At 46.5% G+C, this 18,335-nt stretch overlaps 1 protein-coding gene and 1 long non-coding RNA gene across 3 annotated transcripts in view; one reads left to right on the plus strand and one right to left on the minus strand.

The window, feature by feature from the left end:
• The window catches only part of Myo61f (unconventional myosin 61F), a 150,982-nt gene that overhangs the window by 7,656 nt on the left and 124,991 nt on the right, over positions 1 to 18,335 (plus strand). The gene's annotated exons all lie outside the window — the stretch shown is intronic.
• Positions 11,122 to 11,922, minus strand: LOC144145784 (uncharacterized). Its single transcript, XR_013317591.1, has 4 exons — positions 11,837 to 11,922; positions 11,669 to 11,731; positions 11,475 to 11,585; positions 11,122 to 11,315 (listed from the first exon to the last, which is right to left on the minus strand). It is a non-coding gene; the product is annotated as an uncharacterized LOC144145784 (long non-coding RNA).

Genomic DNA, 18,335 nt, shown 5'->3' on the forward strand with positions numbered 1-18,335 from the left:
GAAGTATATTCCTCGTGGAGTATAGGTGACTCTGGTGCGGTCGTTCATTCTTATTATTTTTACCTTTATAGTCGTTATAGTAAATCAGGCAATGGGGAGCAGCCCTGTCGCCTCAACTACGGAAGACCGTAACAGTAAAAATATCAAAAATTGGATTTGTCGATAGTCGCAGTAGACAGCAGTGATGATGGGGTTGCCGCCAATTGTGGTGGTGGTGGTGACGACAACGATGACGACGATGATATTGACGATGATGACGACTATTTACAGGTGTTTGAAACTTGCAATTAATCCAAAGTGTTCCATTACAGGGCGCCACATAGCTCAGATGCAGCTTCGGTGCGTTAAACCCCCAAATGAATCACTGCTTCACTGTTGGCGTCGTGTAGCGCGAAATGTGAAAGATTTTCATTGACAGGGGTGGGCGCTTGATCGATTCACCTGCCGATTAATCCATTAATGCTTTCTTAGTGACTATTTTTTTACCGACTAATTAGCGGAAGTTTGTGAGCAAAATGAACCAACAGTGCCATGTTAAAATTCTGCGCGAACCGTTCGCGCAGAACTCGTGTTCAAATAGCTCGCTCTGTACGTCACAACAGGAAACGATGCAAGTACCCGAGATTAAAGTTAGGAAAACCGTAAGGCGATAGCCAAGAGAGACTGGAAAGTGACTATTTCTAATGCAGATGTACGCGGTACAAAAAACCGTGAGCGGGCGCTCATACCCCTTTAGCGTTGCATACCCTAACTCTGCGTAAGTAAACCACGATTAATCGGTGTGCCCTACAATTACAGCGAGTGCATATCATCTTGATTCAATATACAGTGCGAATAATGAACGCGGTGATAAGCGTCCCGGCCACATCAGCGCCATGACGATGATCTACCTCACATGGAACGTCTGGGACCAAGCCTAGAAGCATACTGATATTATTATTATTATTACTGCTACTACAAGCTCTCCTATCGCTTGGCGTTGTGTCGTATCTCTAAAGGGTTCAAGGAGCCAAAATTTCTTCTCAAGCTCGAGGAGCTGGAGCTCCTCGAGCTTGAGATATATATATATATATATATATATATATATATATATATATATATATATATATAATGTGTGTGTGTGTCCGTGTGCGTGCGTGCACGCGCGCGTGTGCGTCGTCCTCAGGTTGAGTATACATCTGTAGCACGTGCAAAACAAACCGTGTGCTTATCGAAATGATCCCAAATAGGTTTATATCTATCTTTAATCATCGGTTCCCCGACACTGTATACTAAATATAGCCGTGGATAATCTTCTCCGTTGGCGCTATTATGCTTAACCTCCACGAGGAATAGGGCTGATCTTCTCTTCCTCTTTAAGATTATTCACGGCACAGTGCCTTGTGGTGAACTGCTACAGCATCTTCCTCTCCACGTGCCGCAAAAATTGACCAGAAAACATAGCTTTACAATTCCAAATGTATGCGCGACTTGTGCCCTGTGTTCCGATTTGCAATGCACGTACAATCGGTATTCTGATTATATGGACATATTTAGTGATTGCCCTACTCGGTTTCGCAAACATGTCTGTGAGTTTGTATTGGCGTAACTCTCCACTTTGTTATTAGATGCGGAGCATCTCATGCTCGGGGCTGTGTCCCTCCCTCCCTTGTCGTCCGCCGTCCGCACTCTACTGCGCATGCGCGTCTCTTCAGCCCCGTCAGCGTTTATGCTGACGTCAGCGCAGTCCACTATAAAAAGAAATAATTAGGCGGCGCCCGGTTTCGATCCCACGACTCTCTGGCCGCAACGGGAGGTACGTGGCGCTCTTCCCACTGCGCTACAAGCCGAGACGGGAGCATGTGCTACTAACGCGCCTTATGTCCTTCACTCATTCAAACGACGTCAAGAAGCCACTGATACAACGAAGGCACGCGAAGCTGAACGTCAACGGAAACGACGAACTGAAAACTAATGGGAACTTCAGTCGACCCCATTGGCTGCTTCGCATACTACTGAGGGTTCCCCTACGGGAAGATGGTGTAATTTTTTTCTTTATTGTTTTTTACCCCTGTCTTCATGATATCGATCGACTTATTATGTGGCTTCAGCATGAATCACGGCCCAAACAATTTCTTTCTGTTTTTTTTTCTTTTCTTGTTCACTTTTTCTTGTTTCGTCTTGCTTGAGTCATATATGCTTCACTGCTAAGCATTACGTTTGTGTAAGTATGCGTGGGGGCTTGTAAGTGCGTGTGTTTGTGCGTGTTTATGTCAAAATGTGCAGTTTTCTTCGTGTGTAACCAGTACTATTCTTATATTGTTTTCTTTGTGAGATACGCCCATCATGCCTCGTGTTTTTGTTTGTTTGTTTCCGTGCACCAGCACAAAGTCCCCCCGGCTGTTCCTGGCACGGTAATGACTGACTGACTGACTGACTGACTGACTGACTGATTGGTTGATTGACTGACTGATTTATTGACTGATTGACTGATTGATTGACTGGTTGATCGATTGATTGATTTATTGATTGATTTTAAAGCAGTTTTTTCTTCATTTTCCTTCACAAACCAACGCAACCGATTAATCGATCACTAAACTGATTATAGCTTGCTGATTAATCGGGCTAAAATTTTTAATCGACGCCCAGCGCCAATTTTCAATATTTTCTCGTTTTTTTTTCATATAAAAGAACGTCTTTCGTGGCTGGAATAGATCTAAGTGGGTTACCAAAGGCTATTTGTTTCAAAATAAACGAGGTCGTACTTTATATTCATGGCCCTTTCAATGAGGAGCAGTTTATGATGATGACGCATCATGGCGTACGTACGTACGTACGAACAGACAAGTTCTTGATTGGAGCCAAGCCCATATATAATACAAACCTCTTGAAAAGTATGCGACCAGCTTAGTTGAGACTCACTTGACGAGGAAGCAGGAAATGTGCGTAAAATAGGCCGCAATCGCTGGTCAGACTGGCCTCGGGTTTGAAGCGGCTACGCCTTTGGAGCCCAGCTATGCAGCTCGGCCGTTGCTTAGCTGCCGCCGGTACTTATACGCCTCAAAGTTAGAAAAGGAAATATCTGCTAAGAACTTCCTCCGTTTTACTCAAAGGACTGGCCGCCTGCGCAAGGGGAATAAAGTCGAGGCAATCTCAAATCCTCACAAATCTCTACAGGTAGCTAGAAAGGAAAAAAAAAAAAAAAAAGAGTCCAGGTCTTGCTGCTACTGCATGGGAGGTCCCGTCACGTAGACTTGCCGTTGAGGGCCGTTATAAGTGATTCCGTGTTGTCACTCCTGTTCAATTGAGGTTGTTCAATGATATTGATATGTGAGAGCAACGTAAATCTGCACGTTCGTTATTCTTTTTTTTTTGTCTCAGAAAGTGACGTACAGTTAATTCTTGTTATAACGAAGTACTCATACCAAGATACCGGCTTCGTTATAAGCGATATTTCGTTAAAAGCGAAGATGTGTTATTGTGCATGCACTGCACTGTGGACCGCGAAAAGCATCGTGAAAAGCGAGATTTAGAATAAAGCGATTTGCTATAACGAGGGCTTATACCCGACGTCAACCAATGATAACTTGGTCCCCGGATCTTCTTCTCCGATTATTGTTTTTTACTGCGCTCCAATTTTGTTTAATTTCACCCTCCCTCCTATTTACTAGCTTCTACCTCATAATTTCTGCCTTTATTTTTCCGCCTCACTGTATTCACCCTTATCCGAAGTAGCAAGCCCCGCCGTTACTGGGGCTAACCTCTTCAGTATTCAACTGTTTGTCTTCTTCTTCTTCTTCTTCTTCTTCTTCTTCTTCTTCTTCTTCTTCTTCTTCTTCTTCTTCTTCTTCTTCTTTTTCTTTTTCTTTTTCTTCTTCTTTTTCTTCTTCTTTTTCTTCTTGTTTTTCTTGGTTTTTTTCTTTTTTCCTTTTTTCTCTTTTTTCTTTTTCTCTTTTTTTCTTTTTTCTCTTTTTTCTTTTTCTTTTTTTCTTTCTTTTCTTTTCTTCTTTTTTCTTCTTCTTCTTCTTCTTCTTCTTCTTCTTCTTCTTCTTCTTCTTCTTCTTCTTCTTCTTCTTCTTCTTTTTTTTTCTCTTCTTCTTCTTCTTCTTCCTTTTTTTCTCTTCTTCTTTTTTCCTCCCCTACTCCTCTCAGCGTGCCCTGTCTTGCAACGTAGTGGCTATAGCCAAAAACGCACCGCAAGCTACCACATATTTTCCCGCAGCACGCGTTTATGTGCCTCTCTCGTGCAAGTGGTGTATATTACATGCCCTTGAGGGAGAGGATTTTCTCTTTCGTCACACAATATGGTGCTAAACTTTATTTTTCGTATGTGAGCCAGTGCTGCTCACTCCACTCGTCTGCTGCTGCGTCCCCCCCGTTGTTTTGAATCCCGTTGTTGCCACTTCCTGCTTCGTCTTGTCTCCGTGCGTCCCTGAACCAATTTGCGGCGCGGAGCTTCCAAGCCATTTGGCGCTGCTCCGTCCGCCAAGGAGACGCGGCTCGCGCGCTCTGCCTCAATCGCCGAACCGTGGGCGGGAAAACGAAACGAGAACGGGAAAGAAACGCGGCTCTCGTCTTCCGAGACGGTGTGCGACGCCCGCGAACGCGGCTATATCCGCTAATTAAAAATCTGGCAGCCTGCAATCGGCGCTATTACTGCCACGTCGTCGATCCCATACCCCTTCGGGCTATTCTGAAACCGTGCCCGTCTGCCTCCGCTTTCCGCGAGCGCGCTGGACGTATACGTCCGAGGAATGTACCACTTGTTTCGAACTCCACGTTCTTTCATATCGTGCTTTTACCGCGATGGGGAGCCGCCAGGCCTTCCCGCCGTCCGCGGTGGGATCAGAAAGTTGCCTGTAAGGAATGCGTTTCTGCAAGCACATGCGTATTGAGGAAAAGCGAACTTCATAAAAGTGCTGTAAGGTTTTGTATTAAATCAAAAGAAATGAGGGACGACCACACAAAGGTGCGGCGAAGTGCAATGGCAGCTGAATTGAATGATTTATTGATTGACTCTCTCGCTTGATTATTAATTTCTGGTATATTAATTCATTAATGCTTAATAATTTAGTTATTAAAATAAAATATTTAATGAACAACGGGTGCTGTTGCAGAAAATATTTTTGGTTAACTGTTGACTGATAGATCGATTGTAAGAAATTTATTGTCTTTTTTGATTAGCTGTTTTACCAACTCTCGACCGACCCCTTGGTGTGTGTATGTATGTATGTATGTATGTATGTATGTATGTATGTATGTATGTATGTATGTATGTATGTATGTATGTATGTATGTATGTATGTATGTATGTATGTATGTATGTACACGATACCAAAAGACATGCATTGGCCTTGTGTATGCGAACCCCGTACACCATGAATCCAGCAATTTCTGGCTTTATTCTGTTGGCGCTCCCCGTTGTCTTCGTAAACAGACCGCCCCATAACAACATAACAACGTCACCGCCTAGTTGGAGCACAACATCCTCGAGGTCTAGGCTCTGGGACTATCGGACTCTAATAGCCGTAGTCTTAAGATAGGGAACATCCGCGCCCTGCGAGGCCGGGGACTTCCCACACGCCGGATGTGTAAATAAATGTTATTTCTCTCTCTCTATCACCGTCCCAGGACTGAGTACATTAGCCAGAAGCCGTGTGTAAGCGAATATATCAAGTTCAGTACAATCCTGTCAGCACAGTAGCACGCCTCAGTGCCCCCGTCTCAGTGACACCTGGTGGACTGCTGCTGTGGGTCTCGTATAGCGGATGTTGCGCACTCGGCAACAAAAGCTTAGCATTGTTTAAATCTTGTATACTTATTTTCAAGCTTAATCTGGGACATAGAAAACACAGATTAGCGTTAGAAACCGCGCCAAAGGGCCGAATTTAAAAAGCAAGCAGTGCTACAGTAAAGCCCGCTTATATCGAACACGGATATATCGAATTATTGCCTATATCGAACCCTTGTATAATTCTGGTAAAAATTACATGCATTTAAAACTTTTTATATCGAACGCGATTTTGCTCACAATGAATATATCGAACTCTCCCGAGCGGGATTTTTCGCTCTCCTTGGCATGCGGCAGGCTTGCCAGCTCCACGCATGCATGCCGTTGGAGCCGAAAGCGCCGCATTGGGCGCTGCGGGCTGATGTCACCGAACTTCAAGTCCGCGCCACTCGCTGCGCGCACTTGCTCGGTTCGCTGGGTTCGCCGTTATTCGCTTGTACCCATGCTTGTCTCCGCTCTGTCGAAGACGCCGAGGACTCCGTACCGCTTCCGAACACGAGCTAAGACGTCGCTGCCGTGGCCCTGCTACGGCGATACTGCAGTGCCATTGAGGGCAGCGGTCTTGTTCTTGTCGACTGTTTAGATATACCGTGGAGCAAGCAGTCACCAGCAACGCGTTGCGCTCAAAGAAGCAGGCTACACTAACGCAGTTCTTCCGCCCCAATAAACTAATGTTTTCTTTCAGAGAAAGTGTCATATTAATAGTGAACAACAGGGTGGTAAGAGCTCAGCCTTAGCTCGTGACTCCGTCGGGAACATAGCTCTCATGTAAGTTTTTTTTTTTTTTTGCTTCACTTTCTCTATCAAATTTTTGCTATATCGAACTATTTTACAACCCTCGCGCTGTTCGATGTAAGCGTGTTTTACTGTATATCCATGACCCCCAACGATTTCGCGGGTCATGACAACAGCTGGGGATCGGGCCGAAATTTTACAGAGCGTCTAATCGCCTCAAAGTACTTTTCCGGATTTCCTTTCCCCTGCCCGTAGAGCTCGGCGCGGGGTGTTTTCGCGGCGCGCCGATAGCATAAAGACAACAGGGTAAGCGCGCAGTGGTCTGTCATGCGGCAAGGCCACCGCGCGTGCGATGCATTGAAAGGGAACGATGAAAGCCTGCACGCGCAAGGATTCCACGCTTCCTGATAGCGCGGTAGATCGAAGCAGCAAACGCAAGCGAGCCGTAAACGAAAGCCGCTCTTGCAAGGAAAGCCCTGCCCCGTCCAACTCGCACCCTCGCCTCGACCACGCGAGATCGGCGTCTACCAAGGCCAGGCCGGCCGGCGGCCAACAGTTCGGACGGATTAATAATCGGCTTTTCCCGCTCGCAACAATGGCGGCGGGCGCCGACGCGCGCGCTTTTCAAGCTTCGGTTCCGCTTGCGTGCGCGTATGCATGCGCCCCACGCGATAGATCGCGCCGGGGGTTCGAAGAAAGAGCAAGAGCGTCTTTCGCCGCTCTTCGTGTATTGGCTCGAGGCGATCGCCGTTACGGAGCGGTCGTCATTGTGTCTGTGCCCCCGCAGCACGCGTTTGTGGTTTGTCGTGACCCAGCACGAGCGCGGAGTATGCAGCCGAGGCGGCAGCCCACACGCGCAGCACGCCAATGCTGTTCGGAAGAAAAAAGTCGTGCGAGGGAGTGGCTTTCGCCTGCGGCCGGCACCGCGTCTCGTCGTGCGTGCAGACGTGTATCTGAGACACGCGTTGCAATAGTTTTTAATTTGCGTGTGCGTTTGAATGATATAGTACACTACGGCGTCGTGCGCCTCTGTGTGTGTGCATTGCGCGATAGTTGAGATTATCTTGAATCGGCAAACGTTGCTCAGGCGTCGTTTCGTTCCGATGAATGTTTGTCAAGTGTGAATGGCGCGAGATTTAATCATGACTGGAACTGCGCGCAAAAACCGGGCGAGAGAAGGAAACACACACACAACGCAGTTTTCAACTACATTTATCAGAAAAACACGCATGCATAGGCTCTGTCACATCAGTCGTAGGAATACGCATGCGCACGGGAGTTCTGAATGCAGGTTACACGTGCGACGCTAGCATGTTAATCTCTTTATAGAATAAATAAAATGCAATGCTTCTGCCGCTGCAATTGTTGATGAGCGTTGGCGTAGCTGGGTGTGGTATGTAAGGCATGGTATGTCTGCCCAACCTTGATAAAACGCAGCGCCATGCAGAAGAAAAATATATTCGTTGAATCCAATATACGTTGTAAATTGAAGACCCCAGCATGGCTATTCAAGGTGGGCCTCGTGCGATCACCTCTGTGTTCATCGTGTGCTGTGATAGGGGATGCGCACCACTATGTAATGCGTTGCCCAGAGCAGTGACGCCGGAACTATATTTTCAGTGGGGGGGCTGAAGCAATTTTTTTATTTTTTTATGTACTTCGAAATTTTTACGCGATTAAAATCAGAGTTTCGCTAGAAAGAAAAAAAATCGACTTCTTTTCTATTAACCACGTGCAAAAATCTTTTTTTACCCACTGGTTATTCTTAACTTTAAATTGTGCTTATTATACGTTCATTGAATAAAAAATAAACGGGATGGGGAAGGGGGAAGAAAGAGAATGTGTTGCGAGTGGCCATCTTAGTCAAGATAGGCCGCGTACTATTAAGCAGAAAATAGAGTGAATTTTCAGTGACCACATATTTATTCGCATTTGACATATTATTTAAGCAACAGAATGTTTGGTACGTTTATACAATGGCGCAGAAAACAAGCGTAATACAAATACAAAAATTGCAATACCACAGTACAAACAGCCACACTATAATACATACATACAATTGGAAATATTGCACACAAGCATCACACTTATCAGTCAGTGGTGTTATTGCTATAGGGGCTTAGGTGGAACCAAAGGTTGCTGCTATCTCCAAAGTTCTTTGATGCCATCCTGTAAAGTTAGGTCTGTTTCTATTTGTATATTGACGCATATGAAAACATGACATAAAAATAATGGAAATGCAACAATACGAACAAGCACGCTATAATACATGTATGTATAGTCACGGACAAATGAAACGCGACCAGGATAATATAAACCAGAACACATAAATAGCGCGATTTCTCTCCATGCAAATCACATTGATGTGTGGCCTAATAACAATAAGAAAGATGGAAAATGTGGCTTTCAAAATATACCAACAGTGCGCCATTTTTGGACCTCCAAGAACAGCATTTTTCAATTTTGCGTGTTCTTGTTCATAATTTTGTGTTCGCACTTCATGTGACCATGACTGTACATGAATGTCAAAAATGCACAAAAGCAGCAGGCATTTCGGACAGCTAGACGGGACCAAAGGTTGCTACTCGCTCCGCTGTTCTGCTCACAAATTCTTTGATGATGTCCTCTAACCTGAGGGCCGCCGTTCTTTCCTTATGAATGTTCAAAATCAGAAGATGCGACAACCTCTTCTGGGTTTTCGTTTTTACTCGGCGCAGAGCACTAAAAGAGCGCTCCCCAGAAGCGACCGATGCAGGTATGGACAGCAAAAGCTGAACATACCGCACGACCTGGTCCATTAGCTCGCGAATGTTTTCCGGTTTGCTTTGCAGCATCTTCAAAATGCCCAGGGATGTGGTGGAATCGGCATCGTGTAGAAGAGTTGGTAGAAGCAGAAACTGCGCCGAGAGTCTGCACAGGTCAAAATCTACTGCATGCACTCCCAAAGACGCCTTTAGCCCATCAGCTGTGAACTGAGTTCCCCTTGCAGCGCTGGCTAAAATGCCTTCCAGTTTTACGAGCTGTAACATGCCCGGCTGCTCAAAACGCCGTTGCGTTTCATTCATAATCCGATCGGCAGCAGCGAAATACTCCTTGCGCAGTGCTGCTTTAACGTCGAGTGTAACTGGCTGAACAGGCCTGTCAGTCGCCTCGTACCGCCTAGGCGGTTTTGCCGGCCTGGACACTCGAGGCTCTTTCAGGCATAGGCGTGCTGCAGTTGTGCTCGTGTGCTGCCACAGCTCCTCAAACGCGGCATCAGAGCGCAGCCGAGAGATCGCCTCGCGGAGAGCCTCTGCAGCCTCTTTTGCACCCGCCGCTCGACATGTTGAGCTCTGGAAAGCCCTTGCCAATTCTTCACAAGGGCCGAAAAAAGCTATGGAAATGTTGATCCCTAACAACGTTTCAAATTTCTGCAAAAGGGTGTAGTAACCCCTGAAAATGGCCTTGCTGCCATCTGTCACTGAACCTGGTGTCTCCAAAAGCTCCTTGAGCGTCTCCTGTACCCTAGCGTAGTTGTCAAGAAACCTTTGCATGGACTTAACTCTAACGGTCCATCGCGTAGGGCAAAGCGGCAGTAAATTGTTTGGCCTGGAACCGTTCTCCAAATCTACTTCGCCCCCTGTAGAAACTACTATGTTGGCGTAAGCACTTTTGCGCTTTTTGGAGTCGAGGATTACGTTGGAAATATCTTTAACAGTGCTAAGAGCGTCTCCAATTATGTCGCAGCTCCTGCTAGCCTCCTGCAGTACAAGATCTAAACAGTGATTACTGCAGTGGACATACAAAGAACGCGGTTCGCAATCGCTAATTCTTTTTTGTACACCCGAAAAACGACCGGACATATTTGCCGCCCCATCAAAGCAGTGGCCACGGACGCAGTGAAAGTCTAGGCCCAGGCGCAAAAGCATGTCCTTGATGGCAGAGTATAGAGTTTCAGCTCTGCTGTCGGGCGCGTTGTACATGCCAATATACTCTTCCCGAAGCTCAAGGGTCTTGCTCTGCACCCACCGCACGCAAAAGGTGAACTGCTCGTCACCATTCACATCCGTTGTTCCATCAGCGATGATACCGTAGAACGGGCTGGATTTCACGTCCTCCACAATCTCTCGCTGTACGGTATGCGCCATAATTTCTATAAGCTCATTCTGCACGTCCCCGCTCGCCCATTTGTCCCTCTTAGCCATCCACGTCTTAAGGACCGGGACATCCTCTGATCTCTCATGAAGCAAATCGAGAAAATTTCTATCCAGTTTACCTTGTCCTCTAAGAGCTTGCCCTGTGCGGCAGAGATAGCGCACAGAGCTAACTATGACGCGAAGTACTGCCCTGGCATCCTCCTGATGTTTGTTGCATTGCTGCGAAAGGAGACTCAAAACAGGAATGCCTCTCTGGTATGACAAGTTTAGGCTCACGGAGTCAACGTGAAATTGGCTCTTTTCGTGCGATTTGAACCTTTCGATAGCCTTTTTCCAGTTGTTAAAACCAGTCTTAACAAAAGCTCGCTTCACATTTCTAGTGTTGTCCCCTTTTTTCTTGAAATGTCGACGGCACTCTTGACAAAAGACTAAGTCGCTCTTGCTTTGGTAGGACAGCCAAGAAAATCGCTCAAACCAGCCACGTTGACATGATCTGCCTCCTTGGTTTTTTGGGAACCTGTAGTTTTTTGCCGGAAGTGACGGATGGTCGTTCAGCGCTGACTCGTCCTCGCTTGAACTCTCTCTCGAATTCTTGAAGGCGAGCGATTGCAGATTGCTCATTTCGTCCGAGCTGGTTGCTTCTTCCGTCCGGCTAGCAGGCCGCGATGTTTGGGCTTGTACAAATGAAATAAAAGGCATTCATTGCTTCTTCTGTTCCTATTCGGTTTTTAAATCAAGTTTACACTATTTTCCCTAGCCTATGTCTAACAAAAAAGTATTATTGGCATAACCGATAGGCATGACCTTAATTTGGATATACTGAAACTACTTACCCGCTGAGCAATCAGTCGACAGTGGTGACAGGTCCGGAGGACGGGCGCTGTCGTCAGGTAATGGTTGTGCAACAACGGCGTTCGTGTTGTCGGTACGGGATGGACCAATTTCTGCAAAATTCGCACCGTCCTTAACTGTCTCAAAATGCCACTTTTAAAATGCAAAAATGTATCAATGAAATATCAATTATTACCATCATGGCCTGTGCCTTGCTCTGCGCGATGACACTGTAGGCCGGGTCTTTCAGAAGAAATATCTGGTAGCGACAGAGAAAAGCGTAGAAGCAAAGAGAATTGTTGAACGGAGGCATTCACACAAACAGAACTCGTGATTATATACAAAAATCTGTGCATTATTATACCTTGACAATCTCTGCTTCCAAGGCATGCACGCTTTGGAGCTGGTAGAAAGAAACCACTGATCTTTCTTTGGGAGTCGGGCATTGCGTGAGGGCTGGGATCAAATAAAAGAGCCGTTAGTTGACGCTGCCCACACCTAACACACGTCGGCATGATCAATGCCCCAGTTCGTTTGGTTTTGTTGCACTAACAGTGCAACATGGATCGAGCTGAACAAAACTCAGCGTTGATAGACCTCTGTCCTGTTTCTTTTTCTGTTTTGAACAGTTTGTGACCAGTACGAAAGAAAATATAGAGGCCAAATATTTTATTGTATAGAAAAGCGGTGATCCGTAATCCGAGGGCTATATCAATTTGAATAATGGGAACTTAAATTGCATTTGTATTAGGAAATGTCGAGCAGCATGTGGCTGTTATAATATGAGAGCTAGGAAGTATTTTTAATTCGGTAATTCGGGTTCGGGATATTTTATGGCCTATTTAAAAAAATCTGAAAGACAGCCCAATGGCCCCGAGACCCCCCAAGTGGTGGCTGTCATAGACGTCGACATAGAAACGTTATTTAATGTTTGCAAATAGAAACATTCGTAGCTTGACATTGCTCCCCTCCCCCCGCCCGATTACGAGGTCAGCAGCTACATAGTTGTAATACCACATGAGAAAACGTATTAAAAACATTAACATAAAAACACATATGTGAGAAAATCACGGGATGCTTCGTTGACAAACCAAACTGTTAAAGTTCTCCCACTCGGAGAAAAGAAAATGGCGTACAACAGTGAAATCATAAATAATTCAAGCAAAGCTATTCACATCAGAGAAAAACCAAAATTTGCATGCTACAAACACCTATACAACACTTGCATGGGAGATGTACAGCTCGCAAACAATGGAAACGGAAAAAAATAAGAAAGGTGGTAAAGTTAAAAACAAACGCTACATTAGCGACAATGGCGCTCAAACACTACGCTATACATACAAATCAAGCCCATCTTTGAATGTAAGTCGATTTCCACTGCTCATCCAAAGTTTCGGGACAATGTTTTGCATCAAGTGGTCGTCATAATTTGTTCTAGTGGGACGGAGAGTCTAATAATCAGGTCGTCTCGTGTTGTAGGAATGCTCTTTAACGGTTAGGTTGGATATAGTACAAATAGAAAACGTTTCCCTTATTCTTTCAGCAACCCACGCCTTCCATAAACGGTAATTATAGTAATTGTTCGTGTTGACTAAACCAAACTATTTGAACAAAGATCTAGTTGGCTTGTCTGCTGCAACGTTGGGTATAAATCGAACAGCTTTATTTTGCACCTAGATATTGTAGGAATATTTGTAACCGTTGTTGGGCCCCAAACAAGAAAACAACAGTTTAAGTACGACAGGAACAGCCAATAATAAATGAGTAGCTTTGTATTCGTCCGCAATAGGTCACTATTTTTGTAAAGCAATCTCGTTACTCTCGACAGTTTGTTGACAACTTGGTCAACGTGCAATTCCCAAAGCATGTGTTCCCAAACTACTCCTAAGATTTTTAAAGCTGGCTACAATCTCTACAGGACACGCATTTAAAACTAAATATTGGTTTTTATTGACATATTCACCTTTTGCACCAAAAATAACTGCCTTAGATTTTTCAGTGTTATTCTTGAACCCACTGCAACAAGCCCATACGGCTAATTTTTCAACGACCTCATTACCTCGTTGGAGTAATCTCTCGCTAGCCTCTTCTGCGATAAACAAACTCGTGTCGCCGGCGTAAATTACGAACTTCACTGACGGGTCTATCTGCACAATGTCATTAATATAAATATGAAATAAGAGCAGTCCCAGAATACTGCCCTGGGGAACACCAGAACATGTTTCCTGAATATCCGACTTGCAATTGTATTATTGTCATAAACTGGGAACGATGACTAAATTATAATGTAATAAGGCTGAAAGCCATACCTCGAATAGCATAGAATTCCAGTTCATGTGCAAGAAGATTACGATCAAGATTTACGATCAAAAGGAAACAGTCTTCTTTTTCTACATCAAGCGTAAATATCAAATCGTCAAAAGAAATAAAAACAAACATCAAGTAAAATTCATGACCTAGCTAAATAACGTTCGACTTTCTTACCGGGTACCAGCAATGCTCTTTAATGAGAACTTTATATCATAACTTCTTTTCGTTCTCCGTTCACGTCCATCAAGGTATTAGCGCGGATGCATCTTGCTTCTAAAAGCCTACAGTATCTCACCGATCTTTATGTAGTAAACTCGGTCTAAAAGTACTGCCAAAGCCGTTACATGCTGATTGGAGGAAGTAGAACATAAGATCAGAACAGGCTGTCGCGTCTCAAGAATTAAGGGCAACATGTGGATAAATTCATGAGGACGTCCTTTCCAACGCCTAAATGGAAAATGACGACTATTTTGCTCACAAACTGCGCCAACGGGCCTAGTGAATTTGTAGCGTAGCGTGTATAAGTGACTGATTGTCTATGTCCAAAAAAGGAAGACTAAACAGGCCTACCGAACTGATAATAATTGTAAAGGACGGTACATACCGTAGCGAGCGCAGTCTGCCGGTCCGGTAGTAGGGCCGGTCGCCGTCGTGCCTCCTGTGCGAAGGACTAGTGCAGCTTCGCACAAGCTGAACTTGCTTATTTAAACACCTTGTGACCCGCCGCAGGGCCTTTTAATCTGCCCATCGTTTCGTGGTTTCCAATGTCAGAAAGTCTCCGCAAACAATGCTGTCCCATCGGAAAAGTGACAGGTCCCCTCTCTGCTGCACCACCCTCAAAAGAGGGACACGCCTTGGGCGCACTGCAAGACTGCATACCCACAACAAACTTACGCTCAATGCCCTTGCCGGTTAGAAAAAAACGCAGGAAATAGGTGAGGAAGGGGGGGACACACTGCAGCACCTTACAGGATGTTCAACGCCGCCGCGGCATCGTTCGCGCTATTTTCGCGCTATTCTTTAAAGCTAAAGGACCTGGCCCACGTGCGAGCCCTTCCGCCGCCACAATACGCATGCCGCTGGATGCGTTGAGCTAAAGTGCCGCCATACGCGTTTTACATAGAAACACTCCGTTCCTTTCCATTTCAGAGAGCTAACACGCCGTGCACGAACGTGAGGACTGCACACCTATAATGTACACAGAACGCTCCTGCGGTTTCGACAAAGACGTGGAATAGAGGGGAGAAACGGGTGGCACAGAACAACTGTTGTTGGCGCTTCTGCACGGCGGCGCGGCATCGTTTGGCGGCTTATCTTGCCGCCAAACCACCACACATGCCGGTGGGTGCGTTAACCTAAGGTCTTCCACGTGGCTTTTACGATGACGCGCCGAATTCTCCGTACTTTCGAGAGCTATGGTCATCTATCGCAAGAATGGTCGTCTGTCTGCCGCCTCGGCTTCTGGTGCATGGTAACATTGTCCGCTCCGTCGCCCCTTCCGGTGCAACACAAATACGAAATCCTGCTCGCCGGTTTCTCTTCAGTTTCACCCATCAAAAGCTGGTGTACCTCGCTTGCCGCCGTCACTTACTGACAAGTATTACTGATAAGACAGAAAAAGCTCGGCGTCGCCTTTCAGCCTCGGTAGCACTCCTCAAGGATCAATAGCAGTCGTTTCTAGTTTGTCTCCTCCACTCACTCTCAAGCCTTGCTTCCCCCGCCACGGCGTGACGAGTCAATCCCCTTTTCCGACCAGACTGACTTGGAGCTGCGCGCCCCTCTGCCGCTTTCTCGCGCGGGGAGAATGACCCCACCAGGCAATTATCGCCTCTTTGCTGCCGCCTCCTGTGTCTGCGCTACCGTAACCTCGCCACTGGCAGTTAAAGTAAGACACCATTAGCTATTGTATTTCATGCGTTTCCCGCAACACGCCGATGGGGAACGGTGAGTGCTTCTTCGTGGAAAAATACAGAGAAAGAGCCCGGATGGATTTAAATACCCGATTAAAACAGAAAAGCCGCCAGAAGAAGGGGTCAGTTCGCGACCCAAAGGTTCAAACGGCTCGTCTCGTCTCTCTGCTGCCGCCGCCTGTGTCTGCGCTACCGCAGCCTAGCCACTGGCAGGTAAAGTAAGACACAATTAGCCATTGTACTTCATGTTTTCCCTCGACACGCCGTTGGGGAACGGGAGGGCGCTTGTTCGTGGAAAAATACGGAGAAAGAGCGTGGATGGATTTGAATGCCGGATTAAAACAGAAAAGCCACCAGAAGAAGGGGTCAGTTCGCATAGTTATAGCCCGACCCGAAGGTTCAATGCACTCGTCTCTTTGCTGCCGCCGCCTCCCTACAAGCAGGTAATGTAAAGCACCATTAGCAGTGGCGCAGCGCACCTACGGGGGGGGGGGGGGGGGGGGGTTCTTATCCACAAGAAGGGAGATCAGCCTCCTCTCGGTGGTGTGTTGGTTGTTTACCAAGGTAATAGTTAACCGCATAAGCGACAGCCTAGATTTCCAACAACCGAGGGAACAAGCCGGCTTTAGAAAAGGACGACAGATCACATCCATGTCATCAATGAAGCAATTGAAAAATCAGCGGAGTATAATAAACCCCTTCACATGGCATTCATAGACTATGAAAAAGCGTTCGATTCGCTAGACACCGCAGCAGTGCTGGAAGCATTAAAAGACCAGGGAATCGAGGAGACTTACATAAGACTCCTAGACGACATATATAAGGGGTGTACGGGCAGGAAAATCCTCCACACGAAAAGCGAAAAGTTTACGATCAGAAAGGGAGCACCAAAATTGTTCACAGCATGTCTGGAAAATATATTTAGGAAGCTTAACTGGGAAGAGGTGGGATTACGGGCAAACGGAGAATTCTTGAGCCATTTGAGGTTTGCGGACGACATAGTCTTGTTCAGTGAGACTGCAGAACACCTGCAAAAATGCTTCAAGACCTAGTCAGAAAGCTGGGCCATCGGATTAAAGATAAACATGAATACGTCTAAAGTAATGCTAAATAAACATGCTGGAAGCACTCTCTTCCGCCTAGGTACCGAAATACTAGAAGAAGTAGAAGATTATATCCATCTTGGACAGGTTGTCAGTGCTGACCCTAACCACGAGAAAGAAATCTGGCCCAGATAGGAATGGGACGGGGTGCATTCGGCAAGCACCCCCAAATATTCAAAATTAAGCTACCTCTATCACTAAAAAGAATAGTATACAACCAATGCGTACTACCGGTGTTGACATATGGGGCGGAAACTTGGCGCCTTACTAAACAATTGGAAAGAAAACTTAGGTCGGCTCAACGAACCATGGAACGAATAATTATAGGAGTAACACTTAGGGACAGGAAACGAAGCCTCCTGGATCAGGGAACACGCTCGAGTAGAAGATATCATAATTCAAAATAAGAAGCAATGGACTTGGGCAGGCCATGTAATGAGACGAAATGACAACCGGTGGACCACCAGGGTAACTGAGTGGCTACCGAGAGACGGGACCAGAAGGAGGGGAAGGCCGGTAACTCGATGGAGGGACGAAATACGAAAGTTCGGAAGCAAAGAATGGACTCGAACAGCGCAGGACAGGAGCGGATGGAAGTCAATGGGAGAAGCCTTCGTCCTGCAGTGGACTTAAATAGGCCGATGATGATGATGATGATGATGTTGGTAGTGGTGGTGGTGGCAATTATTCCACGTCGCGATGCTGAGTCAGTACAATACCTATTGTAACCCCGCACAAGAAACGTCTGAGACTGCAGGCCTAGGGAGACGAGAAAACAGCTCCCGCTTTTTTTTACCTCAGCGCAAGTTGCAGCCACGCAGACCAGTGTCAGCGTGTCGGTTCGGTAATCCGTGGCTGCAGCTGTCACGTTTTGCGAGTATTATCAACGCAAAATTGGCTACTCTCACGTCAGTGATGGAGCCAAATTTATAGAAACTTGGAGACCGTAAGTTGCGCAAAAAAATGTCAATGAGGCAGGAAGTAGGGGGGGCCGAGCCCTGACATAAAAATGCTTGGGGGGGCTCTGGCCCCCCTTGCCCCCCCGGTTCCGGCGTCCCTGGCCCAGAGCATGATGTCGAGCGGACTGCAGTGCTCTCAGCACTTCGAAAGTTGCCAGCCCCACACAACACCGTGGACCACATCATCTTCCCAAGGGGTCATTGGATGCTGCGCAGAGACGTGTCGCGCCTTCTACTAAGCTTTCTTCAGGAGACGGAACTGGGGAACTCGTGGTGAAAGGACCCTGACATGGACTAATTAGGAGGAGCTTCGGCGGAGCAATTGCCGGCATATCGAGTTAGGCTAACCCCGCCTGATCCCACACCACCACCACCACCACCACCATGTAAAGAAAAGAGCGAACCGACTACAAGGCGCTCGAACGTCCACAGAGTACGGAAGCTGCATAACGGGGCACCCTCCGCGGTGGCTCAGTGGCTACGGCGTCGTGCTGCTGAGCACGAGGTCGCGGGTTCGATTCCCGGCCGCGGCTGCCGCTTTTCTGATGGAGGCGAAAAGCGAAAACGCCCCTGTGCTCGAC

The sequence above is a fragment of the Haemaphysalis longicornis genome, unplaced genomic scaffold (assembly GCF_048455015.1).
Source record: "Haemaphysalis longicornis isolate Haplotype H1 unplaced genomic scaffold, Haemaphysalis longicornis Haplotype H1 scaffold_7, whole genome shotgun sequence".
NCBI lineage: Eukaryota > Metazoa > Arthropoda > Arachnida > Ixodida > Ixodidae > Haemaphysalis > Haemaphysalis longicornis.